This window comes from Anabas testudineus, chromosome 18 (genome assembly GCF_900324465.2).
Source record: "Anabas testudineus chromosome 18, fAnaTes1.2, whole genome shotgun sequence".
NCBI lineage: Eukaryota > Metazoa > Chordata > Actinopteri > Anabantiformes > Anabantidae > Anabas > Anabas testudineus.
Window position 1 is genome coordinate 2,682,683 of NC_046627.1, and position 12,468 is coordinate 2,695,150.

Below are 12,468 nucleotides of genomic sequence, written 5' to 3' on the forward strand. Positions count from 1 at the left end.
GATCTTGAAACACCCTCTGCTGGTGTTGCCATTGAGAAAGGGAGAAAAAATTTTTTCCAGTGCACTACAGTAATATACAACAGTTTTTTGAACATCAGTACATTTGAGTATGGGGGGGGGGGGGGGGGGGGGTTTACTAAAACCAGTAATACAAGGAATGTAAATGAAATGGAAAATTTGGTTTCCGATGCATCTGGTTTGTAGACTGGACAAACATAGCTCTGTTCCATTCCAAGATTAATTAAAAAAATGGCAAATTTGTATTTTATTTTTAATATCTATGTAAAATTACATTTTAGTATGACGTTAAGGTTAAGGTGTAATTTGAAGCCCCTTAATTCGTTTTTGCATGTGTGAACTTGGTTTGGCAGCACTGAATGGCTCGTATTTCCTGTGATCTGTCACTATTCTGCATTATAACCATTACGTGCATCCTGGTTCCAGTCTGTCTTTGACCTCAAGTACCACAGACAACTGTACAGGCCAGACAGCAGGATGACACCTGTCCAGTATTAGCATTCACCAAAAACCCGCCCTGCAAGTTTGTACAGAGCTGTGTTCATGTTTGTTGGAGCTTTAGGACAAAATTGCAGTGAAATGTTTTATATTAGATTTATTGGTCTGTTCTTTCTAACATTCCTCCCGCTCTTCATTCACTCTTTAGCTCTCTCGACCACCACCCATATACTGCATGAGGGAGGAGAGATTCAATGGTGTGTTCACTGACACAAATCTTAAATGTCAACTTCTAGCTCTTATGACTGGCTAATTCTCACAGTTCAAGTAAACAAGTAAATTTGGATCAGATGGAAGTAAACATTGTGTTTATCTTTTAAACATGACATCATTACATTTTAAAAACACCTAACTTTCAAATGAACAGTAAATTGTGAAAGAAATAAGATAAGATAAGATAAGATAAGAAAACCTTTATTAGTCCCAAAATGGGGAAATTGCATTTTTACAACAGCTTAAACACTAGAATGTCAGAAAGATAGTCTGACCAAAGGGGCTTAATTAAAGACGAAAGACTAAACTGGCACAGTCTGAGATAAATAAACTAAGAACCTGATACTACAAACAGTACAGTAATAAATCCAATATATACATGTAAGTACAGCATATGTAGTGTAGTAGATGGAAATTATAGAGTAACAGATGATGAAGCTTAGGACAGTATTGTTAAAGTTTGAGTAAGTTTGGAATTGAGAGAATAGTGTACAGGATGCAGAGTTTATTTGTGGAGTTTGTCTTCTTTTAAAATAGTTGAAATATGTTAAATATGTATTATAAACAGTGTTAATGTTCCAGACAGAAATGCAATTCCTTATATAGAAAATAGCAGTGTAGTCTGTGATAAAGCAGGGAATTTGCTGAATCGGCTGGGTGAGTTCACATTGTAATTAATTAGTTATACCTGAGTATCCAGTAGAGGGAGTATCACCGCGGTAGCTTCATTCTGGATAAAGACGCCATAGGGTGAAGTCCGTGTGCGTCATCTTTCCTGATTTTCTCCCTTTTCAGGGTGTAACATTTGGAGGCACCGCTGGGATGAAATGTGATTAGGGACAGTTTCTAGACGGCAGACATCCCTCGCACTATTCATCCCGAACCCCTTTTGTCAACGGCAGCGCGTGGCGGCCTGGTAGCAGTGTACAGTGGTCTGTCCCTGGTTTTGCAGCGGTCCATTGAGAGTGTACAGCGGTGTGTCAGCAGTCCAAAACGGTCCACTAGCAGTGTGCAGTAGACTAGGAGCAGCAGTGACAACCGGCATCAGCTCTCAGCGACCAAAGGCAGTTTGAGGTACAGCACTAGCACGTGGAAATTCAGCGAGAAACGGCGTGGCTTTCCACCTCGGGCTTGCAGACGGCTGGCTACAACAAGCAGAGATCAGTAGGTGTTTAAAGTGACAACAGCAGCGATAGAGGATTGTTCAGGAGCTTTCAGGATGGATTCAACAACACTTGAGGACTTCAAACTTGAGGTGATAGGAACATTGTACACGTTACCAAGAGACACTCTCATTGAAATCTGTAATTTTCTTGACATTGAGTGTTTGATACAGACAGATTTAACTGGCAAGAGCCGTTCCTTCCTCATTTCAGTTATTGTAAAACATTTGAACAGGGATGAGGTGGAAGATTTAGAAGATGGGGGCATGGCCGAGCTGTTAATGTTAAGGGATAAAATCAGTGACTCACGTGAATCTATTCAGAGTAGAGTATTAGATGAAGCAGGGCCTGGGGTAGCACAGAAACAGTCTGTTGTGCCTTCAGAGCAAGAAAGGTTGATGAAAGAACTAGAAGCAATGAAGTTAGCATTAAAGTTATCTCTTCAAGAAAACCCTACTGCAGCTCAGGAGTCAGTTAACACTAGTGGTACCAGCACGAGACAAGCTGAAGTTCCAGCTCAGCAGCAGCCTCTGCAGACACGTTTCCCATTTCAGTGGAGCAGAGAATTCAAAATATCTGGTCAGATTGGTGAGCCAGGGCAAAAAGAGAAGCTTAGTTTGTCAAGTCTAGCCCACCAAATTGAACAAGGCATCAGTAAAGGGTTTCCTGAACCAGAGATAGTTGATGCTGTGATCAGGGCCACAGCACCAGGTCTACAACTCCGCAGTTACCTTGAGGGAAAGCCACACTTGACTTTACCCACTTTGAGGCGTATTCTGCGCTTCCACTATCAGGAAAAAGGTGCAACAGAACTGTACAAACAGCTAACCTCAGAAGTACAGAGTAGCAAGGAAAGCCCACAGAATTTTGTGATTAGGGCCCTTGACTTGAGACAGAAAATTCTTTTTGCTTCACAGGAAGCTGAGTCAGCCTTGAAATATGACCCTATCCTTGTGCAGAGCATGTTCCTCCATACCGTTCTCACAGGCTTGCAGAGTGACAGTATCAGGAGCGACCTCCCCCCATACTTACAACAGCAGACTTGTTGTGATGAACTACTCCTTGAAAAGTTAAACATCGCCTGTGCAAATGAGGCAGAGAGACAGAACAAACGGAGGCAAATGACGCAACAGCGGCCAGCTATTGTACACTCAGGTCAGACGAGTGATGAATCATCTGAAAAAAAAAAGAAAGACTCAAATAAAGACACTTCAAATAAGATGGAGCCAACTGTACTGAATGAACTGAGAGAGGTGCGCTCAGACATGGCTGTGCTAAAAACTCTTGCTGCTGAAGTTGCTCAGATAAAAGAGTCAATCCGACAATCCACTCCAGTACTCCCTCAACATCAACCCCCGCCAGTAGTTCAAGAGTACGTCCCTGCCACTCAGTCCCAACAGCAACAATGGCAAAATCTTTGGCCTCCCCCAGGATCAGGAGTAAGGGGTGATGTGGCCCAGTACCAACAACGGTTCGCCAGACAACACTACCACTATCCTTCACACCGTGCACGGCAGCGAAGATGTTTCAGCTGTTATCAAAATAATGTTGAGTACTGTACCCACTGTTACAGATGTGGTAGTGGGGAGCATTTCCTTGCTGGGTGCAGAGTCGGTGTGTCAAAACCAGAGAATCATTTAAACGAGAGAGGGTTACCCCCACGGGACAGGGAGTAACCAGGAGCAATACGAAGTCCCAACAGAGGTGTCTGCATTGTGGTTTTATTCCAGTAGGCCGAAAGATTATAGTGTGTTCATCTTGTAAGAGGGGTACTTACTGCACAAAAAGTTGTCAAGTGGCACATTGGGCTGAGCACAGAAAACAATGTAAGCCAGATAACTGCCATGAAGTACATAGCAGAGACACTGCAGCAGGAAACAGCAAGCCTCAGCTTGTGGATTTAGTGAGAAAACGGTGTGTCATTGATTGTTACATCCAAGGCAGTAAGACCCAGGCATTATGGGATACTGGTTCTCAAGTATCCATAGTGAGTGAAAACTGGAAAAAAAGACATTTGCCCCATGAAAAATTGAGAGATGTGTCAGACTTAGTTGATGGACCAGATGACTTGAAAATAACAGCTGCAAATGGACAGACCATGCCATATATGGGCTGGATAGAGACTACCTTTAGACTAGCTCCAGATTGTGCTGCTGCAGAGGAACTTATTGTCCCTATACTAGTTATGAAGGGCAGAAGCCTGTCTCAACCCATAATAGGCTATAATGTCATTGAACAGATAGTCAAAAGAGCTGTTGAAGACTCAGATGAGACAAGCAAAGAACAGTTACATGAAATCCTCAGAGCTACCTTTCCCAGTTTAGAGAACACCAGTGTTCCTGTTTTTATTGACCTTGTGAGTGTTGGAACATCATGCGAATATGTAGCACGCACTGCAAAAGAAAAAGTGAATATCCCGAAACACACCTCTGTTCAGATTGAATGTAAAGTGAACATACAGTCACCAAAAAGAGACGTCACACTTCTCTTTGAGCCAGATGTAAACCCCCAATGGCCTGAAAGGCTTGAATTTTGTGAGACGCTGGTGACGCTGAGAGGTGGAGCCCCTCCTTACATGGTAGTTGATGTCCAAAACCCCACTGATCATGATATCACACTGTTTGGAAAGACTGTAGTGGGCACATTGAACCAAGTGCAAGCTGTGTACCCAGCTAGTGCCTTTGAGAAACCCATTCCTCCTCCCACAGCGTCAGTGAATGATATTGAGGTAGGCAGTGAGGAACTTGATGATAGTGTGTGGGATCCACCTGTTGACTTAAACCATCTCAGCCAGCCAGAAAAGGTGGAGGTGCAAAAAATGCTGCGAGAAGAGAGTGCATCATTTTCAAAGTCCGACAATGATATTGGGAACATTCCAACCCTGAAACTGAGCATATCTCTGAAGGATATAGAGCCAGTAGCACGCACTTACCTCTCAGCGCCAAAGCCACTTTACAAAGAGATAAAAGACTCTCTCCACAACCTCATTGCCCAGGGGTGGATACAAGCATCTAAGTCACCCTACTCCGCGCCAGTCGTGTGTGTGAGAAAAAAAGATGGTAGTCTCCGCCTTTGTATAGACTACAGAGAACTGAATCGGAAAACACATCCTGATCAACAACCAATCCCACGAGTACAGGACATCCTTGACAGCCTTGGAGGCAATAGTTGGTTTTCGGTGTTAGACCAAGGCAAGGCCTACCATCAGGGTTTCATGGATGAAGCCAGCCGGCCCTTGACTGCATTTGTGACTCCATGGGGTCTCTTTGAATGGATCAGGATTCCATTTGGATTGATGAACGCCCCTGCATGGAGGAATGTCTGGAGGATTTACGGGACAATATCTGTGTTCCTTACCTTACCTTACCTACCCTAAACTTTGGTTTACAGCCAGTCCTTCGAAGATCATGTGGCTCATGTGAGGCGTGTACTCCAGCAGCTAAGAAAGTATGGGATAAAGCTGAAACCAAGCAAATGCCAGGTGTTTAAGCGCAAGGTTCGCTATCTAGGGAGGATTGTCTCAGTGGAAGGTAGCAAAATAGATCCAGCTGATACCCTAGCTGTGAAAGCATTAAAGGACAAGAGACCAAGTATGGTGGGGCAACTGAGAGCAGTAATGGGTCTATTGGGTTACTATAGGCAATACATAAAAGATTTCTCTCGGATCGCAGGACCACTTTACAATCTGTTGAAGGGGACAGCAGACAGTCATAAAGAAAAACAGACCAGGACATATCTAAATGATGGACATCTGAAGAGGAGAGACAAGGGCGTGCCTTCACATACCCCAATTGTGTGGACTGAAGAACATCAGATCATACTGGAGAGGCTAATAGATTGTCTTGTTGAGCCCCCAGTGCTTGGGTTTCCAGACTTCTCACAGCCGTTCATATTGCACACGGATGCCTCCAATCAGGGGCTCGGGGCCGTACTGTACCAACAGCAAGAGGGAAAACTTTGTGTGATAGCCTACGGGTCAAGAACACTCACTGCAACAGAACGAAATTATCATCTACACTCTGGTAAATTAGAATTTCTGGCGTTAAAGTGGGCAGTCACAGAGAAATTTAGGGATTATTTATACTATGCTCCCACATTCACTGTGTTTAGTGACAACAATCCCCTGACGTACATATTGTCCAGTGCCAAGCTAAACGCCACCGGATTCAGGTGGATGGCAGAACTTGCAGACTTTCACTTCACCATCCGATACCGCCCAGGCAGAGAGAACGTGGATGCAGACAGCTTGTCCAGAATGCCTGTGGACATAGAAGCCATGATGAGTCACTGCACAGAAGAGCTTTCATCTGACTGTGTGGCTGCAGCAACCCAAGCCATTCAGACCCAAGACTCTTCACCTTGGGCGTGTGCAATGTTATCTTCACCCTTGCTATGTGACGTTGAGAGTAAGAGCAGACTAAAGCCTCTGTCTGCCCCAGATCTCAGGCAAGCACAACGGAACGACCAACACATAAGCCCAGTGATACAACTGAAACTCACGAACACAAAACCATCTGAATCTAGGATGAAAATCCTCAGCAGTCAGAGTAGATGCCTTCTACGTTGGTGGGAGAAACTCTACGTGAATGAGGATGGCATCCTCTTTCGAAAGGCAGGAAAATACAATCAGTTGGTATTACCCGAAAAGTATAAAGCTACAGTTTTAAAGGAGCTGCACGATGAGATGGGCCACCAAGGCATTGATCGAACAACATCACTGATCAGAGAGAGATTCCCTATATGCAAAAAGAAATAGAATGTGGCTAGAACCTGCACATGCCTGAAACAAAAGATACCCTGCAGGGAGACAAGAGCCCCACTGGTTAATGTTGTCACCACGCAGCCCTTTGAGTTGGTGTCCATTGATTTTCTCCATCTGGACAAATGCCAAGGCGGGTATGAATACATATTAGTCATCGTTGACCACTTCACCTGCTTCGCCCAGGCATATCCCACCACCTCGAAGTCTGCCAAAACTGTTGCAGATCGGATTTTTAATGACTATGCTTTAAAGTTTGGACTTCCAGCTCGAATCCACCATGATCAGGGAGGTGAGTTTGAAAATCAACTCTTTGCCCAACTGAAGAGGAGCTGCGGTGTGTTAGGGTCAAGAACGACACCATACCAACCCCAAGGGAATGGGCAGGTGGAGCGTTTTAACCGTACCCTCCTGCAGATGCTCAAGACACTTACTGAACAAGAAAAAACAAATTGGAAAGGGTCGCTAAATAAACTCATATATGCATATAACTGCACCAAGTCAGAAGTAACAGGGTTTTCACCTTTCTATCTACTGTTTGGAAGGTCACCACGACTACCAATTGACCTCATGTTTGGCCTCATCTCTGGGAGCGGGAACGCTAACCAACAGGCATACATGGAGAGATGGAAACGGGAAATGCAACAAGCCTACGACATAGTACGAGAGAACACAAGCAAATCAGCAGGAAGGAGCAAGCGGAACTACGATGGGAAGGTGCGAAGTTCCATACTGTATCCAGGTGATCGTGTCCTCGTCAGGAATCTGTCACCAAGAGGTGGGACTGGGAAACTCCGCAACCACTGGGAAGATAATGTTCATGTTGTTGTTTGGCAGATGGGCGAAGGAATACCAATATATGAAGTGAAACCCGAGCACGGAAGAGGAAGATCAAGAGTGTTACATCGAAACCTGTTGTTACCGTGTGACCACCTGCCTTTGGAACTGAATCCCATGACAAAACCAAAGGAAAAGAAAACCACATCAATACTCCCTCCTAGGAGCCCAGATGGGGAGGAAGAGGATGAATATAGGTATTTCCTGGAACCTGTGATACATCCTCCCACAAGGTCAACTGATCCACCAGAGGCATTGAGGGATACCGTGCATGTCAACATACCAGACGATCATGAGCTTGGGATGCAGGTGACAAATACAGGATCTGGATCTGAGGAAACAAATGAGCAGAGCAATCCTCACATGCAAATGTTGAGGTTCAGGACAATGACAACAACCATTCTGAGGAACAGTTGGTTGAGGTAACTGAAGAAGGGGATGTGCCATACTCTCCACACTCAACATCCAGTGAGACTGTCGATGAAGAGGAGCCAAGTTACCATAGGCCAAAAAGGGAAAGGAGAGCCCCTAAACTCTTTACATATGATCGATTAGGGACTCCGATGTGTTACAAAACAAGCAGTTCTTTTGTAACGCCCTGCCAGTACCACTCAATAGTAAGCCAAGACTATGGACCAGTAACTATGTGGGGAGAGCACATCCGGGGCTACCAACCAGTCTTCATGTATAGGTGTTAGAATGTAAATTGAGTCCCCTTTCAAGTAATTGGATGTCGGGACGACATCTATTTTGCAGGGGAGAGTGTAGTAGATGGAAATTATAGAGTAACAGATGATGAAGTTTAGGACAGTATTGTTAAAGTTTGAAATTGAGAGAATAGTGTACAGGATGCAGAGTTTATTTGTGGAGTTTGTCTTCTTTTAAAATAGTTGAAATATGTTAAATATGTATTATAAACAGTGTTAATGTTCCAGACATAGTAAAGTAGAAGAAATAGAGTTTATTGCATATTTGGATTAATGGAACTTATTACAAACGTAATGGAGGTGTTAGCACTCAGGTTGTAGACGGTGTCAACAGGCATGGTTAGCTAAACGTGCGCCGTTAGCTCTACACGTGGTGGAATGTTGTAGTGCAAAATGTTTTGTGTGTTTATTAAAACATATTTATGTTATTGGTACTATATGTATACTGACAGTGTTTAAGAAAAATGTTGTGTGTGTTTATTAAAACATATTTATGTTATTGTTACTATATGTACTGACAGGGGTCAAGCAAAATGTTGTTTAAAAGTAATTTAGCAGCTAAATCTGATAGGGTAAAGGGAAATTTAACAGGATAATGTATGTCGTGAATTCACATAATATTCATTTGAGGAACTGAGACAGATGTATTCTGACGTATAAGGTAATGTCAATAGACATATTGTGTAAAATGCTTGCTTCCATGTTTGTTATGTTTTGTGAAATGATTCTGGATAAAGACGCCATAGAGTGAAGTCCATGTGCGTCATCTTTCCTGATTTTCTCCCTTTTCAGGGTGTAACAGTAGCAGTGTGAGTATGTACAGTATATGGATATTACTGGATGGCAGTGTTGAAAATGTACATTGTAAAGTTGGTTTATGATTATTGCACAGGTGTAATACGAGTATCAACAGTGTTCATTGTACAGTCTGACTGCAGCAGACTGTAGAATCCAAGATGGCGGCGCGGCAGTAGCTCGCAGCGGCCTCTCCGGAGACCAACAATGGTGCTTTTCGTGGTTTTCCGCGTTTTTAGCACGACCACACACAATAATGAACACCAACAACAGTTGTGTTCGGGTTTACGATCGCCAGACGCTGCTTCGACTCAGGTATAATGCACCGACCAAGCTGTATGATGATCTGCAGGACGACCTCCGCGACCTCGGGTTACGACCCCGGCCATGAACACCAGGCCCCCAGTCTCCGGCCTTGCCTGAGGCCGGTGGCCGGGCGAAGGCACATCGGAAGCGGTGCTCGAGGAAGCGGAAACGCGGCAAACGGGCGGGTGTCCGGGCTAGGCTAAGTGCTAACCCTAGCCGGCCGGCTTTACCGTCCATGTTTTTAGCTAATGTCTGCTCCCTGGACAATAAACTGGACTACATCCGAGTACAGCGAACTACGCGGCGTGAGTACAGAGACTGCTGCGTCTTTGTTTTCACAGAGACGTGGCTCAGCGACAGAGTCCCGGACGCCGCCATCAAGCTACACGGCCTAACCGCGTTTCGAGCCGACAGGAACCCAGCTCTGTGCAGTAAGAGTCGCGGCGGTGGTGTGTGTGTTTTTATTAACACGGACTGGTGCAAGGACTCTGTACTGGTTTCCAGCTACTGTTCACCACTTGTGGAGTTTGTGACTGTTCGGTGCAGACCTTTTTATTTACCGAGGGAATTCACCACTGTTTTCATCTTTGGAGTTTACATCCCTCCTGGCGTTAATGCCAAAGAGGCGTTGGGTGAACTACATGGAGCTATCAGCGACGTGCAGAACGCCCAACCTGACGGACTGGTCATCATTGCCGGAGATTTCAACCATGTAAATCTCAAGTTAGTGCTCCCTAAACTCCATCAGCATGTGGACTTTGCGACGAGGGGGGAGAACGCGCTGGATCGTGTTTACAGCAACATCCCCGGCGCGTACCGAGCGGAGCCCCGCCCCCACCTCGGATACTCAGACCACATCTCTGTTATGCTAATTCCAGCATACAGACCACTTGTCCGACGCTCCCAACCGGTTCTGAAGCAGGTAAAGACCTGGCCAGCAGGAGCCATCTCTGCTCTTCAGGACTGCTTTGAGTGCACCGACTGGGACATGTTCAGGGAGGCTGCAACCACCGGTGATTCCGTCAACTTGGAGGAGTACACATCATCAGTGACCAGCTACATCAACAAGTGTGTTGATGATGTGACCATCTCCAAGACCGTCACTACACGCTCCAACCAGAAACCGTGGATGACTGCTAGGGTGCGTGCGCTGCTGAAGTCGAGGGACTCCGCCTTCAGAGCAGGAGACATGACGGCCTTAAGAACAGCAAGGGCTGAACTGTCCCGAGCCATCAGAGAGGCGAAGCGCGCGCACGCCAGGAGGATCCACGGCCACTTTGAGGACAGCGGAGACAGCCGGCGCATGTGGCAGGGCATCCAGGCGATCACTAACTACAAGACAACTCCACCCGTCTGTGTTAGCGATGCCTCCCTCCCAGATGTGCTGAACGACTTCTACGCCCGATTTGAGGTACAGGTAAAGAATAACACGGTAGCTAGGAAATCCACCCTTCCCTCAAATGATCAGGTGCTCTGTCTCTCCACAGCCGACGTGAGGAAGACTCTACGCAGAATCAACCCACGGAAGGCTGCTGGTCCTGACAACGTTCCTGGCAGGGTCCTCAGGGAATGCGCAGATCAGCTCGTGGATGTCTTCACTGACATCTTCAACATCTCCCTGAGCAGCGCCGTTGTTCCTACATGCCTCAAGTCAACGACCATCGTGCCGGTGCCGAAGACGTCTACTGTCTCCTGCCTCAACGACTACCGCCCTGTTGCACTCACACCCATCATCATGAAGTGCTTCGAGAGGCTGGTCATGAGGCACATCAAGTCCCAGCAAGTCCCAGCTTCAACCCGCTGCAGTTTGCGTATCGTCCAAACCGTTCCACGGACGATGCCATCACCACTACTCTCCACCTGGCTCTCAGCCATCTGGACAACAAAGACTCATATGTTCGAATGCTGTTCATAGACTTCAGCTCAGCATTCAACACCATCATTCCCCAGCAGCTGATTGGGAAGCTGAGCCGACTGGGTCTGACCACCTCCCTCTGCAACTGGATCCTGGACTTCCTGACTGGGAGACCCCAGTCAGTCCGGATCGGGAACAGCATCTCCAGCACCACCATGCTGAGCACTGGGGCCCCTCAGGGCTGTGTGCTCAGTCCACTGCTGTTCACTTTGCTGACTCACGACTGTGTAGCGATGCACAGCTCGAATCAGATCATCAAGTTCGCTGATGACACGACTGTGGTGGGTCTCATCAGCAAGAACGACGAGTCAGCGTACAGAGAGGAGGTACATCAGCTCTCAGCCTGGTGCAAGGCCAACAACCTGTCTCTGAACGTTGGGAAAACTAAAGAGATGGTTGTTGACTTTAGAAGAGCAAAGAGTGACCACTCTCCACTGAACATCGATGGAGCGTCAGTGGAGATCGTCAAGAGCACCAAATTTCTTGGTGTCCATCTGGAGGAGAACCTCACCTGGTCACTCAACACCCGCTCCATCAGCAAAAAGGCCCAGCAGCGTCTCTACTTCCTGAGGAAGCTGAGGAAAGCCCATCTGCCGCCCCCCATTTTGACTACATTTTACAGGGGAACCATTGAGAGCATCCTGAGCGGCTGCATCACTGCCTGGTTTGGGAACTGCACCGTTTCGGATCGCAAGGCCCTACAACGGATAGTGAGGACAGCTGAAAAGATCATTGGAGTCTCTCTCCCCTCCATCACGGACATTTACACCACACGCTGCATCCGCAAGGCTACTTGCATTGTGGACGACCCCACCCACCCCTCACACCCAATCTTCACACTTCTGCCATCAGGGAAGAGGTTCCGGAGCATTCGGGCCCTCACAACCAGACTGTTGAACAGTTTCAGCCATCAGGCTCCTCAACACACACACAACAAACTGAACTGAGCACACACACTCGCTAGATTTGACATGTTTCCATCTTTCAGTTGTAAATTGTATTCATTTCCGCTAATGGTCGCTGCTGTTTTGTGTTTTGTGTTCTGTTTTTGCACTGTCTTCTGACGTCTGTCTGCACTTTTTCTTTGTGTTCTTGCACTGTTTGCACTAGGTTGCACAGAATGCACTTTATGTGTTTTGCTAGGACAACTTAGCAGTCCTCAGCCCCATGTTTGTCTTGTTGCCGGTTTATGTAGCACCATGGTTCTGGAGAAACGTCTCATTTCACTATGTACTGCTTCAGCTATATGTGGTTGGA